Genomic DNA, 17,766 nt, shown 5'->3' with positions numbered 1-17,766 from the left:
GCATACAAATCTAATAAATAAATAAATAAATAAATTTCTCTCTCTGAGCTTCGCGGCACACCTGACCATGTCTCGCAGCACACTAGTGTGCGGCGGCACACTGGTTGAAAAACACTTATCTAGTCCAACCCCTGCTCAAGCAGGAGTCCCTATACCACTTTGGACAAGTGGTAGTCTAATCTCCCCTTGAAAGTCTCAACTGTTGGAGCGCTCACAACCTCTGCAGGCAAGTTGTTCCACTGGTTGATCGCTCTCACTGTCAGAAAGTTCCTCCTTATTTCCAGGTTGAATCTCTCTTTGGTCATCTTCCATTCCTTGTCTGGCCTTCTGGTGCCTTGGAAAACAGCCTGACCCCTTCCTTTCTGTGGCAGCCCCTCAAGTATTGGAATATTGCTATCATACCACCCAGGGGTGGGCAGTAGGTAGGACAGGGTGGAACGCAGTTCCACCGGCAGAAATGAAGATGCATGCGCAGCTCCAGCTGATCGGCAGCTGTCACTTCCTGGATTGCTGGTCTCGCTCGGCTCTCCTTTTTTTCCCTGCTGCTGCATCTGCGCTCCTTGCTTTTTTCCTCTTTCCACCTTCCTGGCCTCGGACGAGCTTCCCTCTTTCCTGCCCAACTCCGTTCCAGCCTCCCGCGGCCACCTCCCACCTGAGGTGCAAGCAGAAGGCGTGAGTGGAAGTGGCGCTGGTAGCATTAATACTTCTGGCAGCAGGGGGGTGACCCAGGAAGGAGAGCGCAGGAAACGCGAAGCAAATTGTCACCCCAGCAAGCAGCACTGGTAAGGTTGTAAGTCGGGGACTTAACAGTTCACTTGAACGATGATGATCGTTCAAGCCACTCCCACCTGGTCACATGGCCGGCATTGGTTGCCGATCAGTTTACGGTCACAATTCAAAGTGTTGGTTATCACCTATAAAGCCCTTCATGGCACCGGACCAGATAATCTCAGGGATTGCCTTCTGTTGCACGAATCCCAGCAACCAGTTAGGTCCCATAGAGTGGGCCTTCTCCGGGTCCCGTCAACTAAACAATGTCATTTGGCAGGACCCAGGGGAAGAGCCTTCTCTGTGGCGGCCCCGGCCCTTTGGAACCAACTCCCCCCCGAGATTAGAATTGCCCCCACCCTCCTTGCCTTTCGTAAGCTTCTTAAAACCCACCTCTGCCGTCAGGCATGGGGGAACTGAGATATTCTTTCCCCCTAGGCCTTACAATTTACGCATGGTGTGTTTGCATGTATGTTTGATTTTATAATAAGGGTTTTTTTTAGTTGTTTAGTATTGGATTGTTACATGCTGTTTTTTATCACTGTTGTTAGCCGCCCCGAGTCTGCAGAGAGGAATGAATGAATGAATGAATGAATGAATGAATAAATAAATAAATAAATAAATAAATAAATAAATAAATAAATAAATAAATAAAGGCACTCCTACCCAGTCACATGACCATTAAGCCATACCCACAAAATAAGCCACACCCACAGTGTGGCAGTAAAAACTTTGGCTGCACATTACTGATACTACCCCTGGTCCTTCTTCACCAGACTGGCCATGCTCAGTTCCTGCAGCCATTCTTTGTATGTTTTAGTTTCCCGACCGCTTATCATCCGGGTTGCTCTCTTCTGTGCTTTGTCTAGAGTTCCAACGTCTTTTTTGTAATGTGGTGACCAAAATACTCTAGATGTGCTCTAACTAAGGATTTATAGAGTGGTATTAGTACCTCCCTTGTCCTAGATTGCATCCCTCTGTTAGTGCAATTTAGGATTGCTTTTATGCTCCTGCACATTTTAAAGAATGTCTTCCAACCTGAATCTAAAGTGTTGACCAGCCTCTTGTTATGCATTCAATATACTGTATATGCAAACATAAATTGTGCTGACTATCAGCAACGGTTGAATGGTCCCTAATCTCGCACACGGTATCTTTCATGCATGATGATAAATGCTTAAAAGAAATAAGGAATGCTGTATAAGCAAATGAGATCATCACATGTAAATTGCTTCTTATCAGAGATTCTCATCACAGAAAGGAAGACTTGAAAAGGAAACCTAGCAAAATCTGGATTCAATCATTACTTCTTTCTGATTTTTTTTTAAAAAGGACCACTTTGAGTAAGGCTAGTATTTGTCCTGACCAATGATTTATACCTATGGGTTCCTACAATTCCCATAAGCTCTTTTCACATATAAAATAAATACCTTCTGAAAAATATTTACACTGTTAACTCTTCACACTGACCCCCAAGGAGCCTTCTGTCCATTTTCATATCCCTTTAATTTATATGTTAGATGATGCAGTTCTTAATCATTTCCCATAACTCAGGAATTAGCCAGTCTTGGAACGGCTAAACGAAACCCATGCTTTAATGATGCCAAGACACTTTCAAAAGAATGAACTTCAGCTTTACTTATGCTCAGTAATGGGCAGCCAAAATTTTTACTGCCACGCTGTGGGTGTGGCTTATTTTGTGGATATGGCTTGATGGTCATGTGACTGGGTAGGAGTGGCTTGCCAGCCATGTGACCAGGTGGGAGTGGCTTGAACAGTCATCATCGTTCAAGTGAACTGTTAAGCCCTCGATTTACAACCTCACCAGTGTCTCTCTCTGGGGTGACAATTTGCTTCGCGTTTCCCGCGCTCTCCTTCCTGGGTCGCTCCCTGCCTTAGGCTGGGTAGCTAGGCGAACAGGTGCTGATCAGCTGTTGAGAAAAGAGGGGGGAGGAAATGGGCCCCCTGCAACTCCTGCTGGTGCTGGTCTCCCTGCCGCTTTCCGAGGAGGAGGAAGAGGATGGGAAGGGGGATGGATAGTCAGCTGGAGCTGGGCACACAGCTGCATTTCCACCGGTGGAACTGCATTCCACCCCGTCCTGCCTGCTGCCCACCCCTGCTTATGCTACAGGTAAGAGTTCAGACCACACCATATCAAATCAGGTCAAAGTTAGCGCTGAGAATTTAATTTAATTTAATTTAACTTAATTTAATTTGACTTCTATGCTGCCCTAATCCCCAAGGACTCAGGGCGCCTTACAACAATATAAAGTTACCATATAAAATTACAAACAAGAATAAAAAGAAGTCAAGAAAAAAAACAATCTAAATTATAAAACCTTAGTAAAAAGTTGCAGTAGAACAACTCAATAAAACACATGCATACACAATTCATACACAATCATATTCATACTGGTAGTCAAGCTAGTTGTTGATTTAGGACCCCCAGGCCTGCCGGCATAGCCAGGTCTTCGTGACCTTACGAAAAGCCAGCAGGGTGGGAGCAGTACGGACATCGGGGAGAGTTGATTCCATAGAGCCAGGGCAGCAACAGAGAAGGCCCTTCCCCAAGGTCCCGCCAATCTACATTGCTTGTCTGATGGGACCTGGAAGAGGCCGACTCTGAGTGGTCTTATTGGTCTCTAGGAGGTATGTGGCAGGAGGCGGTCCCGTAGATAGTCTGGCCCTAAGCCATAGAGGGCTTTATAGGTAATAACCAACACCTTGAATTGTGCCCGGAGACTAATAGGCAGCCAGTGCAGCTCACAGAGTATAGGTGTTATATGGGTGTACCGAGGTGCACCCGTGACAACTCACACGGCTACATTCTGGACAATTTGAGTCTCCAAATACTCTTCAAGGGTAACCCCAGCGTTGCAATAATCAAGACGGGATTATTATTATAGTGTTCCCTCAATTTCTGCAGCTTCAAACTTCATGAAAAGTGTATACCACGTTTTTTCAAAAATATTAATTAAAAAATACTTTGCGTTTTTTTCCCTATACCACAGTTTTTCCCGCCCTGATGATGTCATATGTCATCACCAAACTTTTGTCTGCCTTTAATAAATACTTTTTAAAATAAACTTTAATAAATAACCCTGGTGAGTAATAATCTAAATGGTTGCTAAGGGAATGGGAAATTGCAATTTAGGGGTTTAAAGTGTTAAGGGAAGGCTTGTGATACTGTTCATAGCCAAAAATAGTGTACAGTATTTACTTCTGCATCTCTACTTCGCGGAAATTCGACTTTCGTGGGTGGTCTCGGAACGCATCCCCCGCGAAAATCGAGGGAACACTGTATTTCTGTCTCTCAGTGCTATTTATGCAAATCTTCATCATCCCTCCACCTACCAAAGTATCAACTGGCACTATAAACTCTCCCTTCTTAGCGTGTCATTGGCCTCACAAGGCGCAGACTGTCTCTTTCCGGTTGTAGCTTCACGTCACTCGAGTTTCTCTGTGTCTCATTTAACGTGACGTTATTCACCAATGGTAGGCTTTCAACCATTGAGAATCGCACCCCATTATCAATGTCTCTCCATCCCACCAAGGTGCTTATGTCGAATCTTGGCACGACACTCTAAGACAGTGTTTTTCAACCAGTGTGCCGTGGCACACTAGTGTGCCGTGAGACATGGTCAGTTGTGCCGCGAAGAAGGAAGCTCAGGTTCCGGTCTCGCAACTTTTTGCAGAGAGAGAGAATGTGTGTGTGTGTGTGAGAGAGAGAGAGAGAGAAAGAAAGAAAAAGAAAGAAAGAAAGCAAGAGAGAGAGTGAGAGAGAAAGCAAGAGAAAGAAAAGAGAGAAAGAGAGAGAAAGCAAGTGTCAGAGAAAGAAAGCAAGAGAGAGAGAGAAAGCAAGAGAAAGAAAAGAGAGAAAGAGAGATAAAGCAAGTGTCAGAGAAAGAAAGAAAGAGAGAGAGAGTGAGAGAGAGAAAGCAAGAGAAAGAAAAGAGAGAAAGAGAGAGAAAGCAAGTGTCAGAGAAAGAAAGCAAGAGAGAGAGAGTGAGAGAGAAAGCAAGAGAAAGAAAAGAGAGAAAGAGAGAGAAAGCAAGTGTCAGAGAAAGAAAGCAAGAGAGAGAGAGAAAGCAAGAGAAAGAAAAGAGAGAAAGAGAGATAAAGCAAGTGTCAGAGAAAGAAAGAAAGAGAGAGAGAGAGAGAGAAAGCAAGAGAAAGAAAAGAGAGAAAGAGAGAGAAAGCAAGTGTCAGAGAAAGAAAGCAAGAGAGAGAGAGTGAGAGAGAAAGCAAGAGAAAGAAAAGAGAGAAAGAGAGAGAAAGCAAGTGTCAGAGAAAGAAAGCAAGAGAGACAGAGAGAGAGAAAAGGAGAGGAAGGGAGAGAGAAATGAGCAAAAAAGGGGAGGAAAAAAAGAGAAACGAGAAAATGATTGAGACAGAGAATGAGAGGAAAGAGAAACAAACGAGAGAGAGAAGTGACTCTTGATTTAAAGCATATGATAAAAAGCATCCAAAGAATAAGAGAGAGAAAAACCCCAGCCCTCACCTGTTTTTGGAAATGGTTCAAAAGTGTGTATACAAACACACACACACAGGGGTGGGGAGGAGACAGGGATGGAAAAAGAGAGGAGAGTGTGCCCCAGGATTTTAAAATATAAAAAATGTGCCGCGGCTCAAAAAAGGTTGAAAATCACTGCTCTAAGAGAATGGCGACTTTCCTTTTTTGGTCCTCGGGATTATGGTCAGCATCTTTTTTCTCAAAATCTGGACTGAATTTCAGAATTTTAGAACAGTTCTGGTGGTCGACCTGTAGTCAGGGTCCATAGATATTTACAGTTTTCTCTGATTATTTTTTTTTACACATTTAACAATGTATTTTTAGACAAATATCACACTAAGCCATCAGTGAACAAACCAGATTACGGTTTACTACTTCACTCAAATCCAATTGGTATGAAAACTCACTCTTTTTGTGCGTTCATCCGTCCATCATTTTCCCTAATGTGGAGCAGAGCAGAATTCTGCAAGAATAAAAGAATAAATTTGGATCAAGACGGGATACAATAGCTTTTGCAGTGTAGGGACTATCCAGGTACACAATTTCAACTTCCATAATTGTTAACAGTATTTCTATTTGGTGAAGAAGTTCTCAAGGTTGAGCAAGATTTATAATTTTCCAATTATTCTGATTAGTCGGAAGTAACTAAGCAGTTTATAACCAAATTTTCTAGATCCAAAACTGTTGGAGAGATAGAATATACTTTTGATAGTAAATCTCCATATAGAAGAGTCAGCATTATTATTAGACAGACTTTTAAAATTCTGCGACTATTTATGCATTTGGTATTATAAGATTTCACTAACATATAGGAAAATAAAAACGATTGTGATATTTTATTTTATTTTAAAAAAACCAGAACTTTTAAATGGGGGGGGTGCATAACAGAAAATAATTGAGCAGCATTACACTACTAAACTAAGCCAATTTTTTTATACCATATTGCTTGAAATGCCACACCACAGTGCCCTCTGCTGGTCCAGTTAAAGCTAAATTGAACACTAATAAATGAAATTAGTATATTTTTTAAGCAATCCTATCCTACAAATCCTAATACTTTACAGCAATCTATTTTCAGTCACATAATTACTGTTTCACAACAGTTGGGGGAATTACCTCTGTTCTTTTCACTGAAAATGTCATCAATTTATTTACCAAAAAATGCTCCGAAATGCAGTTCAGTCATACCATAGTAGCCAGAGAAAGTCACAATAACAAGATAATAGAAGCTTCACTATTAAACATTAAAACAGTAACAGATTAGCAGGCAGGGCCAGCAGTTTCCCAACAAAAGTAAATGAGACCACATAAAAGAATTAAGATGTTTTCCAAACCTTCTTCAGAAGTAGTTCTTCAGGGGTACCCTCAGTATCTCAAGAGCTGCTTTTTCCCAGAGAAGATTGAATGTTTGCATATCAAAGAAGTGTCAGTTTACCAGGTCAGGTGATTTATCTATGACAGGGATGGTGAACCTTTTTTTCCTCGGGTGCCGAAAAAGCATGGGCATGCGCTATCGCGCATGTGTGAGTGCCCACACCCATAATTCAATGCCTGGAAGCCCTCTGGAGGCTGGAAATGGCCTGTTTCCCAACTTCTAGTAGGCCCAGTAGGCTCGTGTTTCACCCTCCCCAGGCTCCAAAGGCTTCCCTGAAGCCGGGGGAGGGTAAAAACGCCTCCCCCATCACCCCCCCAGAGGCTTTCTGGAACCCAAAAATGCCCTCCCAGAGCCTCTGTGCAAGCCAAAAATCAGTTGGCTGACACACACTGAGCTAGGGCAGTGTTTCCCAACCTTGGCAACTTGAAGATATTTGGACTTCAACTCCCAGAATTCCCCAGCCAGCAAATGCTGGCTGAAGAATTCTGGGAGTTGAAGTCCAGATATCTTCTAGTTGCCAAGGTTGGGAAATACTGAGCTAGAGCAATGGCTCGCGTGCCAGCAGATATGGCTCTGCGTGCCACCTGTGGCACTTGTGCCATAGGTTTGCCATCATTGATCTATGACATCCTTTTAATGGTTTTGCAGGAAGTTCTCAAGTTCTAAAGCAGAGGTCTTTCCATAATCTACTACCGATCCCACCTCCAATTACAGATGTATACTGACATCTTTTGTATACCCTCTACACTCACTCTCCAAAATGTCAGGAGAGATGTCTGCATTCCAAACTAACATCAAATCCCAGGTAGCACTTCCTTCTCTTAAGAAATGGGATTTCCATTTGGTTCGATGGCTGCCAATGGTTTGCCTTTATGTTGGGTCCTCCATTAGACAGATATTAGAGCGAGCTAGGTTTCAGAGGGATGTAGCCTTAAAGGTTTGAACAGGATGCCTTAAACTTCTACAAGTAGTCCTTGGTTAATTATGGTAATTGGGACTTGGATCTCTGTCACTAAGCAACACATTTATAAATTGCTGTGTCCCATGACTTTGACAACTTAAGACAGCATTTTTGACAGTTCCATCTACCGTTCATACGGTTCTTAAACATAATGTCAGATTATAATCTTATTATCGATATTTTCAACCTCCTGCTGGCTTCCCCGTTGACTTTACTTGTCAGAAGCAGGTGATGAAAACCATAAATGGCAATCACATGACCACAGAACCCTGCAAACATTATAATTGCAAGCCAGTTGCCAAGTGCCTGAATCTTAATCGTGTCAACATAGGGATGCTGTAATGGCTACAACTTTGAGGATTGGCTGTAACTTCAGTGACTGAAGGAATGGTTGCTATTATGAGCCACGGTGGCACAGTGGTTAAAGTGCAGTACTGCAAGCTACTTTTGCTGACTGCCAGCTGACTGGCAGTTCAAATCTCAGCAGGCTCAAGGTTGAATCAGCCTTCCATCCTTCCAAGGTGAGTAAAATGAGGACCCAAATTGTCGGGGGCGATATGCTGGCTCTGTAAACCGTTTGCAAAGGGCTATAATAAAGCACTGTAAAGTGGTATATAAGTCTAAGTGCTTGCTATTGTTATCTGTGGACTACTTGTACCATACTCTCCCCATTGAAACAGAATAAAAGTTTGAGCTCTGCAAACGCGGGTGGGGAAACAGTAGAAGCTGCAAAATGGTTTCTGATAGACACCATTTTTCCCCTCCTCTTTTCAAAGCCATTCAACATGTTCCATGTTCCCTGGCTCCTTCTTCTCAATAGCTTGTCATCTCTCTCACCAACAGTGATGGGCTCCTACGGGTACAGTAAGGTATGCAGAACCGGTAGAAACATTTTGAATGTTTTTCTTTTTTTCCCTTCTGGGCTCTGGGTATGTTTTGCGTATCGCAGTAAATGTGGTTGAATGTGTATAATTTTAGAAGAGCTGTGCGTGTGTGTGTGTGTGTGTGTGTGTGTGTGTACATACACATACAGTTTATATACTGTGGCAGATAATGTATATTTTCGTGTGCCTGTGTGTAATGTGTATGTACACATATGGCATATATACATAGAATTAAATAGCATATTTTAGATGCTATTTCATCTCTTTGAGGCAAGGAGAGGCCAGGCACCCTAACCCTAACCCAAACCCTTGACGTGAGTGACGTCAAGTTGGCCATCTTTAAGCCAGTTGCATGATCTTTAAGCCATTCCCTGGTCACATGATCATCAAGCCACTTCCACCTGGTGACATAGCCAGCGAGCCACACCCATGAAATAAGCCATGCCCACAGTGTGGTAGTAAAAAAAATTGCAGTCCTTCACTGCTCACAAAATACTCTAACGTGATTATAATTATTAGGGCAGCGTCTCAAAATGCCCACATTCTCTATCTTCCAGGTCATATCTAGCTCTGAAATTTGTCTTTCTTCATAAATGAAACCTTAGTTGGTAAACCTAATGAAGTAGAATGTTAGGGGAAACAGACATGGGATAGCAGACAGGGAAGTATTTATATGACGTATACATACAGTAATTATTTCTGATTTGAAAGCGGGTCGTTGTTTATAGATACTAGCATAAGCCAATTGTGCTTCCATTGTTGCTTGACATGCCAGATCCTCTTTTATAATACAGTGGTACCTCGAGATACGAGTTTAATTCGTTCCGGACCTGGGCTCTTAAGTCGAGCAGCTCTTATCTCGAACGACTTTTCCCCATAGGAATTAATGTAAAGAATTTTAATTGGTTCCAGCCCTCAAAAAACTCACAAAGTTAGTCTAAATTATGCAGAAAGATATGTTTTTAATGAAGAAATGTACATGTACATATAAATGAATAATGAAGTTTCTTTCACTTAACTTATAAACTTTCTTAAACTTTTAAATTTACATATGTTCAACTTCTCTGCCACCCAATCCTGTAGGACAGAGGTCCCCAACCCTTTTTGCACCAGGGACCGGCTTTAAGCGATCAAGAGAGGAATGGGTGAATGAATGGACGGAGGGTGGGAAGGAAGGAAGGAAAGAGGGAAGGGACAGGAACAGAGGAAGGAAGGAAGGAAACTTATGAAAGGGGAGAGTAAGAGAGGAATGAGTGAAGGGAGGGAGGGAGGGAAGAAGGTGGGAAGGAGAAAGAAAAGAAGAAATAGAGGAAGGGAAGGTAAAAGAGAGAAAGAAAAAGAGCAAGAAAGAAAGAAAGAAAGAAAGAAAGAAAGAAAGAAAGAAAGAAAGGGGGAAGGGACAGGAACAGAGGAAGGAAGCAAGGAAACTTATGAAAGGGGAGAGTAAGAGAGGAATGAGTGAAGGGAGGGAGGGAGGGAAGAAGGTGGGAAGGAGAAAGAAAAGAAGAAATAGAGGAAGGGAAGGTAAAAGAGAGAAAGAAAAAGAGCAAGAAAGAAAGCTGCAAGCACCCCCCTGAGCCCCCCAGGCCGGCTGCAACCTTTTAAAACACGCGCGCCGCTTCGCAGCTGTCTCCTGAAGCCGAACGCGGAAGTTAGCGTTTGGCTTCAGGAGACAGCTCCTTGGCGCTTGTATCTCGAATTTGGGCTTGTAAGTAGAACAAAAATATCTCTCCCCTCCCAGCTCTTATCTCGAGTTGCTCTTAAGTAGAGCAGCTCTTATGTCGGGGTTCCACTGTACTTTACTATTCTTGAGGGAATTCAAAGCAGCATGATAACAAGGTTGGATGTTGCAACAGTGCCAGATTTATTAAGAAGAATATTGGCTCATAGTAAGACTTGCTTTGGGGCTGAAACAGGCGAAGGGAGGTCCCTCCCCCATTTATTTAATTTGCATTGCCACATTTATTTATTTAAAATTTATATTCTTGCTGTGGCTTGTACAAGTAGAACACCTGTGCTGTTACAGGGCTGTCTGACTTATCCAAGAATAATTTTCCTGTGTGGCTGTAACCACTTAAAAATATGTTATTCCTGGTCGAGCTGAATTCATAAGGGAGACATTCCAGATCTTTTAATAAACAGACATATTAGATGGCTTAAGAGACTGGCAACAGGTGGCAATATTTTTAACCTCTTCGTTTTAGTAGTTCAGTTTAAGGAGCAGTGTGGCTAGGATTATTCTTACTCCAGTTTAAGTTCATTTGACATAATTCAGCTTTGGATTCCATAAATAAAACTATAACATCGATAATACATTTTTTACCTAGCCAAGGTATCAAAAATTATTGCATTAAGTGAACTACCCCTATGGTTCTTAACTATGAAAGGGTTAATATTATACAATAATTAGGACCCAACTGCCCAGAAATGGCCAATGGTGATTTATTAGAACATGTGACTTGGAAGAAAAAGTCTCAAGTTTAATCTACAACATTTCCAAATTCAAACATGGGATTCGTAAGTAGCTAACAAATGGTATATTGCATCCAACATTTTTCTCCTAATGGAGGCTTAGAACTATTCATTGAAGTATGTTCTGAATCCAGGTACATTTGTATTTTTGATTTTACCCATTAATATAATATAATTATATATCATGACATTTGCAAACCCACCAAAGGAAGGAAGTCTAAACAATGTCATTTGGCGGGACCCAGGAGAAGAGCCTTCTCTGTGGCAGCCCCGACCCTCTGGAACCAGCTCCCCCCAGATATCAGAGTTGCCCTCACCCTCCTTGCCTTTCACAAGCTCCTTAAAACCCACCTCTGTCGTCAGGCATGGGGGAATTGAAATTTTCCCTTCCCCCTAGGCTTATAGAATTTATACATGGTATGCTTGTATGTATGATTGGTTCTTTAAATTGGGGTTTTTTAGATTATTTTTAATATTAGATTTGTTTACATTGTCTTTTTTATTGTTGTTAGCCGCCCCGAGTCTTCAGAGAGGGGCGGCATACAAATCTAATAAATACAAATATAAATACAAGTCACCACAGATTGGAGAACTTGACTTCCCCGGTGTAAAAGAAGGAAGTACATGATGTATCAGCTGGAGATCTGGATATATCTTTTTAGGCAGATGATACTATGCTTTGCCTAACAGCTGAAATTATTTACTAATGTAAATATTTGTAAAAGCTGACGATTATTTGCAAATGTAAATATAAAAAGTGGCAAGAAACATGGATTTAAAAATTAGTATACCAAGGATACACCATTGCTTGATTTAATAGGGAAAACTGGATGCATGATTGCAATTTACATATAATTGTGAAAAGGTAGAGCAAGTAGATAAATTTGGTTACCTTGGTAGAATTTTACCAAGAAGAAACAAATGGAGAAAAGTTAAGATTTGAAAATGCTGGTACAAAGGAAAGGGCATACTATGAAGTCTGATGGAAAGAAGGAATGCTTGTCAAAAGAAGAAAACATGGCTTTGTATAAGAGTGTGCCACAGTCACTTTGTTACGTGGAAATGAGAGCTGGATACATCTGGGGAAACATAAAAGCAAGTTGAATTGCAAGCAGGACGTGATACTTGAAAAACATGTGTGATAAAGTAGAAAGTGGTTGAATAAAGAATGAAGGGGTGTTGAATGAATGTGGATGGAATATGAAATTAAGGGACCTATATGAGAAAAGTGCACGGAGGTGGTTTTATCGCATGAAAAGAAGCGGTGAAGATCAAGTTGCAAAATAAATACTGCATATGAAGTAAGAATGAATGGAATGAAAGGAACAAGAAACCTAGGAAAGTTGTGGCTGGATGGAATTACTGAGATCTTGAAAAGGAGAAATGTTTAAAGAACAAAAGGCAATGCATGGGGCAGTATATCAGTGTGATAAAAGCAAGGATATACATACACATATCATATCAAATCAAATCAAAAAGAGCATAATCAGGTTGCTGCTACTCAATGCCAGGTCGGTGGTATCAGGTTGCTGCTACTCAATGCCAGGTCGGTGGTAAATAAAGCTCTCCTCATCCGGGATCTGATCCTGGATGAGGAGGCCGACCTGGCATGTGTAATTGAAACCTGGCTGGGCCCAGAGGGAGGAGTTCCTCTCTCTGAAATTTGCCCAGCCGGGTTTCAGATATGGCACCAACCTCGATCCCGGGGAAGGGGGGGAGGAGTGGCTATTATAGCCAGGGAGAGCCTTTGCCTGCGTAGACTCGTTGCTCCGGAGATTGCGGGTTGCGAGTCCCTCCTGGTGAAGTTGGACTTAGGGGTTCAGGTGGGCTTGTTTCTCACGTACCTGCCTCCCAGCTGCGTGGCACAAGCCCTGCCTGTGCTGCTCGAGGAGGTAGCCGGGCTGGCGGTGGGTTTCCCTAGACTTATTGTCTTGGGGGACCTCAACCTGCCGTCGCTCGGCGAATCCTCTGGACTGGCACAGGAGTTCATGGCCACCATGGCAGCCATGGACCTGACTCAAGTAGTTCAGGGTCCGACTCATGAGGGGGGGCACTCACCCGACATGGTATTCCTCTCTGAGCAACTGAGTAATGGTCTGAGACTAAGGGGCTTAGAAGTGTTGCCTTTGTCATGGTCAGACCATTTTCTACTGCGGCTTGACTTCCTGGCTCCAATCCTCCCCCGCAGGGAGGCGGAACCAATTAAGATGTTCCGCCCCAGACGCCTGATGGATCCAGAAGGTTTTCAGAAGGCGCTTGGGGTTCTTCCAGATACACTCGTCCGCCGTCCAGCAGAGTCTCTGGCTGAGGCCTGGAACAAGGCTGCAGCGGAGGCCCTTGACCGAATTGCGCCGCTGCGACCTCTCCATGGCGCTAGACCCCGTAGAGCTCCATGGTTCAACGAGGAGCTCCGGGAGTTGAAGCGCCAGAAGAGACGTCTAGAGAAGCGATGGAGGAAGAGTAAGTCCGAATCCGATCGAACACTTGTAAGAGCTTTTATTAAGACTTACAAAGTGGCGCTCAAGGCGGCAAGATGCGCGTATCATTCCGCCTTGATTGCATCAGAGGAATCCCGCCCGGTCGCTCTGTTTAGGGTGACCCGCTCCCTTCTTAATCAGGGGGGAGTTGGGGAGCCCTTACAGAGTAGTGCCGAGGACTTTAACACGTTTTTCGCTGATAAAATCGCTCGGATCTGGGCCGATCTCGACTCCAATTGTAAAACAGAGTCGACTGACAACGAGTCAGTCGAGGTGACTGGGGCTAAACGTCTTTGTCCATCTGTCTGGGAGGAGTTTGACTTGGTGACACCTGATGAAGTGGACAAGGCCATTGGAGCTGTGAGTTCTGCCACCTGTTCACTGGATCCGTGTCCCTCTTGGTTGGTTTCGGCCAGTCGAGAGGTGACACGGAGCTGGGCCCAGGAGATTACCAACGCTTCCTTGGGGAGGGGAGTTTTTCCAACACTCTATAAAGAAGCGCTCGTGCGCCCCCTCCTCAAGAAGCCCTCCCTGGACCCAGCCGTACTCAATAACTACCGTCCAGTCTCCAACCTTCCCTTCATGGGGAAGGTTGTCGAGAAGGTGGTGGCACTCCAGCTCCAGCGGTCCTTGGAAGAAGCCGATTATCTAGGTCCCCAGCAGTCGGGTTTCAGGCCCGGTTACAGCACGGAAACTGCTTTGGTCACGTTGATGGATGATCTCTGGCGGGCCCGGGACAGGGGCTTGTCCTCTGTCCTGGTGCTTCTTGACCTCTCAGCGGCTTTCGATACCATCGACCATGGTATCCTTCTGCGCCGGCTGGAGGGGTTGGGAGTGGGAGGCACTGTTCTCCAGTGGTTCTCCTCCTACCTCTCCGGTCGGTCGCAGTCGGTGTTAGTGGGGGGTCAGAGGTCGACCTCTAGGTTTCTCCCTTGTGGGGTGCCTCAGGGGTCGGTCCTCTCCCCCCTGCTATTTAACATCTACATGAAACCGCTGGGTGAGATCATCCAAGGACATGGGGTGAGGTATCATCAATACGCCGATGATACCCAGCTTTACATCTCCACCCCATGTCCAGTCAACGAAGCAGCGGAAGTGATGTGCCGGTGCCTGGAGGCTGTTGGGGCCTGGATGGGTGTCAACAAACTCAAACTCAGTCCAGACAAGACGGAGTGGCTGTGGGTCTTGCCTCCCAAGGACAATTCCATCTGTCCGTCCATTACCCTGGGGGGAGAAACATTGACCCCCTCAGAGAGGGTTCGCAACTTGGGCGTCCTCCTCGATCCACAGCTCACATTAGAGAAACATCTTTCAGCTGTGGCGAGGGGGGCGTTTGCCCAGGTTCGCCTGGTGCATCAGTTGCGACCCTATTTGGACCGGGAGTCACTGCTCACAGTCACTCATGCCCTCATCACCTCGAGGCTCGACTACTGTAACGCTCTCTACATGGGGCTACCTTTGAAAAGTGTTCGGAAACTTCAGATCGTGCAGAATGCAGCTGCGAGAGCAATCATGGGCTTTCCCAAATATGCCCATGTCACACCAACACTCCGCAGTCTGCATTGGTTGCCGATCAGTTTCCGGTCACAATTCAAAGTGTTGGTTATGACCTATAAAGCCCTTCATGGCACCGGACAAGATTATCTCAGGAACCGCCTTCTGCCGCACGAATCCCAGCGGCCAGTTAGGTCCCACAGAGTGGGTCTTCTCCGGGTCCCGTCAACGAAACAATGCCACTTGGCGGGACCCAGGAGAAGAGCCTTCTCTGTGGCGGCCCCGGCCCTCTGGAACCAACTCCCCCCAGAGATTAGAACTGCCCCTACCCTCCTTGCCTTTCGTAAGCTACTCAAAACCCACCTCTGCCGCCAGGCATGGGGGAATTAAGACTTCTTCTCCCCCTAGGCTGATACAACTGTATGTATGGTATGTTTGTACGTATGCTGGTTTTATATATTAAGGGGTTTTAAGTTAGTTTTTAGTATTGGATTTTTACTGTACATTGTTCATGACTGTTGTTAGCCGCCCCGAGTTTTCGGAGAGGGGCGGCATATAAATCCAATAAATGAAATGAATGAAAATGAAATAATAGGATTATCACAGATAATCCCCACTCGGTTAAAGACCTTGGTATACTAATAACAAAAGATTTAAGTGCCAAAGCCCACTGCAACAATATAGCCAAGAAGGCTTCAAGAGTTGTAAACCTAATCCTACGTAGCTTCTGCTCTGGCAATCTCACACTGCTTACAAGAGCTTACAAAACTTTTGCCAGACCCATCCTCGAATACAGCTCATCTGTTTGGAACCCATATCGCATCTCAGACATTAACACCCTTGAAAATGTCCAAAGATACTTCACCAGAAGAGCCCTTCACTCCTCCACTCGAAATAGAATACCCTACGAGACTAGACTTTCAATCCTGGGCCTAGAGAATTTAGAACTAAGACGCCTTAAACAAGATCTAAGCATTGCCCACAAAATCATATGCTGCAACGTCCTGCCTGCCTTCAGCTTCAATCACAACAACACAAGAGCACAAAACAGATTTAAACTTAATATTAACCGCTCCAAACTTGACTGTAAAAAATATGACTTTAGTAACCGAGTTGTCGAAGCGTAGAACTCATTACCGGACTCCATAGTGTCATCCCCAAACCCCCAACACTTTACCCTTAGATTATCTATGGTTGACCTATCCAGTTTCCTAAGAGGTCAGTAAGGGGCGAGTACAAGTGCACGAGAGTGCCTCCCGTCCCCTGTCCTATTGCTCTCCTATATCTCCTATACCTTTCTTCTATTCCTATATCTCTTCTTCTATTCTTTCATTGATATGTTCTATTACTATATCTTCTTTTCTATTCTTTCGTAGATATATTTTACTATGAGTATCTCCTCTATAACCTTCATCATGTATTTTACTATGTGTGTATAGATATATACCCACTAAAACCCTCATTGTTTATTGGACAAAATAAATAAATAAATAAAATAAAATAAATAAATAAAGTCTGCCCTCTGCTGTTGGTTTTAATTGTCCTATTCTATGCTACATTTTCTTGGAATCAATTTGGCAAGCATTTGCTTTCTGCATCTATAAATCTATGGCTTAGCTGTAGAAATGGCACTTATATGGCCTTTCTTTGTTTAGAAGACTTAACTTTGCATGTGTTTGGATGCCTTCAAGCTTAAAGTAAAGTACAAGCTGTTACTTTTAAGGCCCTTGGTAGTGTATTCTTTTGCTTTCAAGTTGACAACTTACAGTCCATTAGCATTGGGCAGATTACAAATATTGTCAATAAATAAATGTACTTGAAGCACCTTGCTCAAAGGCCAGAAATTGGGTTAAAGTGGAACAGATGTTACTTTGCTGGTGCTAAAGTCTACTGAATTTTTTAAAACCACTTGAAAAGTTGCCAGAGACATATTTGATTCAAACATTCCTTAAGCTCCCTAAGCTAAAGCAACAAGTGCCCCCTTTTCCACATCTGATAAATGTTGAGAAATGTTGAGGTTTTTCCTGAGCCTCCAGGCTCCTCCTGATCCTTTTTCAAATTACTGTACTGCAATGACAGTAAACCAGGGAGAATTATGATTAAGTTAAATTCTCTGCAGCTGCAGAGGATGAATGCAAAAATTTTAGTTGGAGAACCATAACTTCAGGACTTAATTTCCTTATATGACACTATGACCTGCAAAGAGAGGGAAGAGGAGGGAAGGGGAGAGGGAGAGGGAGAAGAGAAGAGAAGAAAAGAGTAATATCAAAATACTATTGATTTGTCTCCACAGCATCCCCCACTAAGAATTTTGCAATTGCTCTACCCAATTCATCTGGCATTAGAGGACAGAAATAATGGACCTTTGAGATATAAAGAAAACAAAATGGAACAGCACACAACAGACTATAAAGCAGGTTGGAGGGCATCATCAACACATTGACACAAATATTGTAGCTGCCATAGCATAATGTTAGGATAGGATTTGATATCTGTACTTCTGACATAAATGCTTTATACTCTTTTATTCCATTAGCCAGGACAGGACTGTACCTACTAATCACATAAGATAAGTCTGTACTTCTGGTGGAATCTGCTTAGGAAGTGACTGGCCATAAAATGATTCAGAACTCTCCTCAGATAACAAGGATGTGTCAACAGGAAAAGAACTGTGTGATCAAAAGACATAATTTACAGTGCCTGGGGTAAACAGGATGAAGGCTGTGATAAAAGACCTTGCTTTCTGGTAAACAGGAGATAGCTGTATTAACAACAATAGGTCCCAGGAAATTGGCCATGAGAGACATTTGTTCAATAGAAAC

Source organism: Erythrolamprus reginae, chromosome 3 (genome assembly GCF_031021105.1).
Source record: "Erythrolamprus reginae isolate rEryReg1 chromosome 3, rEryReg1.hap1, whole genome shotgun sequence".
NCBI classification, from domain to species: Eukaryota; Metazoa; Chordata; class Lepidosauria; order Squamata; family Dipsadidae; genus Erythrolamprus; species Erythrolamprus reginae.
This window is presented reverse-complemented; position numbering follows the sequence as displayed.